Below are 6569 nucleotides of genomic sequence, written 5' to 3'. Positions count from 1 at the left end.
CCCTTTTCCTGCATGACAGATTTTCTTCAAGTACCTCCTAGCTGCCAGGCCAGTGAGGCCAAAGGGGTTATCTCTTGTCTTTCTCCAGTACAGACTCAGTCTTACGCTGAGACCAAGAAACATGTGGATTGATATGTCCTGCCTTGGACTAGGAGGTATCACACAGACTCCTCTTTGTGTAGGTTGAGTATGGAACTTGCCACAAGTCTGGCAAATGGAACATTAACTTGTCAAAAATGTGCGTGAGGACTGTCTAGATGGGGTGGTCACAGGACTGCTGGGGATCCAGAGGAAAACATGGAACAAAAGCACATAGAAGCATGGGTAAGTCACGAATGGGTCTTTTCTGCCTCTGCCTGGCTCTGATGATGACCCAGCTTTATAGCACAAGTTTGTGATGTTGATTTGATTGGGTTTGGTGCCCAGTATTAGAGCTGGTTGACAAGGCTCCTTATTGAAGTCTGTATTGAGCTCATTCTGAGCAACTGGTGAATGGGACAACATCACCACAATTTCTGCTATTGTCCCTCTTGTGCTTCCATATGGGACTGTGGGTTCAGTGTGAAAAGCTGCACCTTGGAAGTAATTTGAAAAGCAAATCAAAGCTGTTTGGTTTTAAAAGCTTATCAGCAATGCTGGATCTTTGGGGCATTGCCTACTACATGTATTTCTACTCATTGTACATACATGCAATTTATTTATTTAAAAATACATACCCCACCTTGTTACTCTGAAAACAGAGGCTGAAGGCGGCAACTCTGTCCCAGAGAAATTTCTGCAGGATTAGTCCCCAAAGGGATCAAACCACAACCTCTTTGTGATAGTATAGCTGGCAGCTATGAGTGTGCTAACATAGCAGTTATGTATCACTCCCTTTCACTAGGGGTGCATTTTTTGGTGAATACTGGAAAACTTTGAGCAAGTTTTTATATTAACTGGCTTCCATTATGGACCTCTAGAATTTGACCATTCAAGGTCAGTTATGAGCCAGAGATGCAGACCCAGAACCAGGTCCCACTGGCACTGATCTCTGCTCCAACATTCACAGCTAGGAGGGGCAATCCCTATTGGTTTAGTACTAGGAAGTAGCTTTCTAAGCAAAAAAGATTCTCCGACAAGTAGGAAGACATTGAGTTTGCAGTCCCGTAATTAGTTTTATGTGCATGTAGTCCTACTGAACTAAATGCAATCTCAGTGTGCCTAATGAAGTGCAGAATTGTAGCCTTTAGACAATGTCTTCTGGAAAATTCTCCTGTGCATGTACCATTAAAATGAATGAGAGCTGCAAAAGTAATGCTTTTATGCTGCTCCTATTCATTCCAATGGGGTTTACGAAGGAGTACTTTGTGGCAGACTATGTCCCTGGTCTCCAAGATGATGGATTTGGTTTGGGTGTTTTTGGCTGCATATTGTGTAAGTAGTAGCTGGCGTTTTCAGAGATTGTATCATTGTCATTAAGAAATTAGGAATGGCTGGATAGGAGTTCATTCCACTGGCTTCCAAGCATCTTGGTTAATATTTCTTCAGAGCATGTTTTCATGGAAATTTTTTCTACTATCAAATGGCTGTCTGTGATCTAGGGATACCAAATGTTTGGTGACCTTGCAGAGTTCTGATTTACAGAGCTGTTAATTTCTCATTTGGTCCATCAAAGGACAAATTTAGATTTTAGATTCTATGGCTAATTTGATCTATATTTGATGAATCTTGCTTTTGATTGATTTTTTTAAAAAGGAAAATAAAAACATTTCTCTTAAACTCATTTCTGTAGTTTGAATATTCTCTGTTGTCTGTTACCGTCTCCTGCAGGACCTTTTTCTCCTAAACAAATTGGATCATAAGGAGGGAGCTCGCTATCCTATGGCCCTCTTAATTGCATCCCAGAAACTGCTCCACAAACAGAATTCTGAAATGATTTATTATTTTCTTTCTATATTTCTATTAGAAGTTCATTGTAGATTACTGTTTAAAAGAACAGGGAATAATCAACACATCACCAGTTACAACACACTGATTAGAATTCAGCATCCCGTTGCCTTACACTGAATCATACTGTCAGCTCCATCTAACTGTGAGCTAAGCTACAAGTGATGCCAGATATGTGTTTTTTAATGTGTTGGAGCTGTAATTTTACCTGGGAACGATAGTTTTGAAAGACAGAGCTGCATGGGATTGCTGGGGAAGAGGAACTTTGCAACAGAGGGGAGGGGAGGGGAGGGAAAGAGAAAGGATGGGAGGAGAAGAGCTGGTAGTTCATCTCTCTGTTGCAATCGCAAGAAAACCATTGCAAAGATTCTCTCCCCCAGCAATCCTGCACGGATCTGTCTTTGAAAACTACAGTTCCCAGGTAAAATTGCACCCCTGACACGTTAAAAAAAATGTGTCTGGCATCACTCGTAGCTAGGGTTACCATTCCCCCACCAGGGACAGGGGATCCCCTGCTCCCACTGTGCCACACCCCACGCCCACTTACTTGGCTGGCAGGGGTGTGCCCCCCAAGTGGTGCCATGCACCTGAGCTGCACCGCACACCCAAGCCACACCGCGTGCTCCTGCACCCACAGCAGGCCCATTTTTGGGAGAATCGTGCCCCACAGGGCCCAATCTGGCCCTTGGTGAGTGTGGGAGCGCTCCTAGCCAGCCTTTGACCCCCGTGTGATGATGTCACATCTGGAAGTGACGTTATCACACAAGCCAGGAGCGTGCACGCACTATGCGCGCACACAAAAAACACACCATGCTGAGCATCAAGATGCGTCCCAGGCTCCCAATCTCCCACTGGGGGAGTAAAGAGACCTGGCGAACCCCCAGTTTGGGCTCCAGGGGACCTGGCGACCCTACTTGTAGCTTAACTCTCAGTATGGCCTATTCTTCTACCAGCTTTTCAGGGGAGGGTTGTCAGGTCCCTCTACCCTCCCAGTGAGCGGGGGACTTGGCACTTACCTGGTGCCGGCAGTGCATGCACGCACTCTGGCGCCTGCGCTATGACATCACTTCCGGAAGTGACATATCATGCTGGCCATGGGAGCACTCCCACGCTGCTTGCAAGGCCAATTTGGTCCATTTGGGGCCAAAATCAGCCCCAAACGAAGTGTGGGAGCGCTCCAGTGGGCAACACGATGATGTCACTTCTGGAAGTAACATCGTCATACCCCCTGGGAATACACGCATCATCTATGTTTCTGGGGGGCCTGCCAGTGGAGGGTCGACCTTCTGGGGCTTGCAACCTCCCACAAATTGCTGGCGGATTGGCGGGCAAGGAGGCAAACCCCTGGAAGTTTGCCCACCACCAGCAAGCATTTGGGAATCCTATTTCAGGGTCTTGAGCTGAAGAAGGTCTTCCCCAATTCCCTTCAACCTGGAGACACTGGGACCAAACTTTGAATTGTTTACATGTAAAGCAAGTATTCTCCAGCAGAGCTACAGGTCCTCCTCTAGATACAATATTAAATATTCCTTCGGATTCAAAAATAATATTTAATATTGAATTCAGGAATCAATGTCAAAATTTCAATTGTAACATTCAAATCAAGCCCATTCCAACAGAATTGATCCTGTATACACTCAGAATGCTGACATGCTGCTAGTCACCCTTCCTCTTTTTCCACTGTGCAAACATATTGAGTACTGAAATGGTTTATATTAGACTGGTCTTCATTAGAGTGCAGGCTGGACAGATCTTGAAAGTGTCTGTCCTGTTTTAACATCATTGCCCAGTGGATAAGCAACTCAGAGGAGACTAGAGGTTGGTAAAAGAAATCATGCGTGGAAATGGCTTCTTTTTAAATGGAAACTATATGAGGCTGGCTGCTTAATATAGAAACACAGGGCCAGGCTTCATCTGATGTAAGTGGCTTTGGCTCTCTTGTGGAATGAGGCTGATTTCTCCCACTTGGGAATTTGACCTTCCAGCTGCTCTGACAGGGGAAAGGAATAGAAATCCTGGCTCAAACGGCAATGAATGTTTGTGTGGGGCTCCTCTTAATCAGGATATAAAGCAACAGAAAACAGTCACAGTACAGTTCTGTAGAAATTAACCTACACATAGCTACAAAGAACCCAGGCTGTATTCTCAGTCAAGCAGCAAGCAAAATGTACCATCAGTGAGAGTCACTTAACATTTTTTTTCATTTTATATTCTAATTTGTTGAATTTTCATGCAGCAAGATTACTTTAGGAGTCTGTCTAATATATTTTGCAAAGCAAATAAGGATGACACAGCCTGCTCTCCTGTCTAACAAATGATGTGGCCAAAGGGGTTGAGCAAAACTTTCTTTCATCTGAAAGACCTAAACACTGTCTGATTTCCAGAAAAAGGGTAATCAGCATGCTGAAAATTAGCCTTAATATTATATTTAAACTTGGGCACCAGAAATAATGCTGCCAACATTTTTACTAGTTCTATCCCTTTGCTTTTAACAGCAGCCTGGCATGCTGACATTTTAGCTGGTGATGCTTTTCCTGGCATAGACTTACTTTTCTTTGTGCATAGCAGTTTGCTCTTGAAGGTTTAGGAGCAGAGCCAGGAAAACAGTTGGCAGCCTTAATCACTACACTCCTTCCAAAGCTTCCTTTTGGAAGACTACTATTCTGCAATAATGGCCAATACCTGCTCAGAGCTCCTTACCAATGTGGTGAAGTAGGCAGCAAAAGGCCAAACAAGAAGTCCACTTGTGGAACCCTTTTTCCTCTTCCACCCATCCCAAAAGATGAAAAGATAATATTTTGGGTAACAGATAGGCAAATGAGAATGTCTGAAGCATACATTAGTGCAGTTTTAGGATCAATCTGTCTCCTCCTTCTTCCATCCATCTAAGAAACAGAAGTCCACTTTACAGATGGGGACAGAGACAAAGCAGAGGCTAGGAGTATGCAGCTTGTCTAGGACTAAATGACAAATGGATGAGGATGAAGGTTTCATGTGCTACTGGTGCTAAATGCTCAAAGCTAGACATTCATCATTAGCCCAGGATGGATGTTCTGGGAATATGGCACATTCTCCTGGGTTTTCATGAGTGGCACAAAACGCAATAAGCAAACAGTGTCTTCAGAAATCAGGGCTGGTACGCTGACCCACCTGAAGCACTGATTCATTCATACTAGGATTTTTAGTTGTTATACAGGAGAGCTTCCATTTAAAGAATTAGAGATTAGTATTAGATCAGGAAACTGTTTGGATTGAAAAGAATCAGTGGAAACTTCAGCTACTCCCAGCTGCTCTACTCTGCTCTGCCAACTGAAAATGCTCCCACATTTAGTGTGGATTTTTCAAGATCATTCATGATCACTCGTCATTGCTTAAGTGATCTTGGGAAAAATCCTTTAGATACTATCACTATGAACATGACAGTGTGATTAACAGTGCAATCCTAAGCAGCTTTGCTTTGAATACTACTTGTTTACTCAATTGAACTTACTCCCAGGAAAGTATTCTCAGGATTGCACTGTAAAGAAACAGATGAGGGGTAATTTAAGTAAGTTCCTATTCATTCAAAAACGGTATTGCTTATGTAAACATTTCTGTGCTCAAAAATAGCTGTTTTATCCAATATATATATTCTTTGTGCTTGCAAGTCTTAAGATTTTAAAAGACACACATACACAGCTGGGCTTGGGCATCTCCCTGGAGAAATGTCTATTGGTTATAAGAAAATCACTGATTTCCCTGAAGCCCTATCTGGGATCTTGGCAACCCTGCCTACTGAGGAAGGCTGGTGGCAGTTTTAAGTGGGGATCTCTTGTCTTTGTACACCCGCAAGGTAAGAATGGCAGCTCTCATGTTTCAAAGTTGTTTCCTGGGACTGCTATTGCTGGACTCCCTAACACACCACGCTCTGCTCTTTCTGAACCACTCTGCCACCCTTATATTTCTTTAGTACCTTCAGATGCTCACTACTTTCCCCATTGTATGCAAGGAAGCTTCTGTGGTGATCACTGGCCCAAAAAAGCATGCACGAGCAGGGAATACTTTGTATATAAGTGAGCTTTCCAGCAAAGAAAGCTTTGATGTTGCATTACTACTCAGAACAAATGCTTGCCTGTGCATGCCAACATTGCTTGCATGGATAGGAGAATAAAATTAACACAAAGATAAATGCCAGTGCTGTATATTCCAAACTGTATATTAAGAACATAAGAGGTGGCCTGCTGAATAGTCCAGTGGTCCATCTAGTTAATTATTCTGTTTCACACATTGGCCAACCAGTTGCCCTGGAGGCCAAGAAATAGGGTGGAGAGTCCTCATGTAGTTTCCTAGTACTGTTATTCAGAGATTTACTGCATTTGAATATGGAGCTGTCACTATACGTAATCATCATTAATGGACCTATCCTCTATGAATTTGTCTATCTCCCTTTAAAGTCATGCAAGCTGGTGGCTATCTCTCTGTCCACTAGCAGCACATTTCACAATTTAGTTACTTATTGAGTAAAGGAGTGCCTTCTTTTTCCTTTCCTGAATTTATTGCCCAACAACTTCACTGGGTACCTTGGGAAAGGGAGAAAAGTTCTCTCTATCCATGTTCTTTCTTCTTACTTTTATTATTTATTTACTTTAATTTATACTCAGACT

Source organism: Eublepharis macularius, chromosome 2, assembly GCF_028583425.1.
Source record: "Eublepharis macularius isolate TG4126 chromosome 2, MPM_Emac_v1.0, whole genome shotgun sequence".
Lineage (NCBI taxonomy): Eukaryota > Metazoa > Chordata > Lepidosauria > Squamata > Eublepharidae > Eublepharis > Eublepharis macularius.
This window is presented reverse-complemented; position numbering follows the sequence as displayed.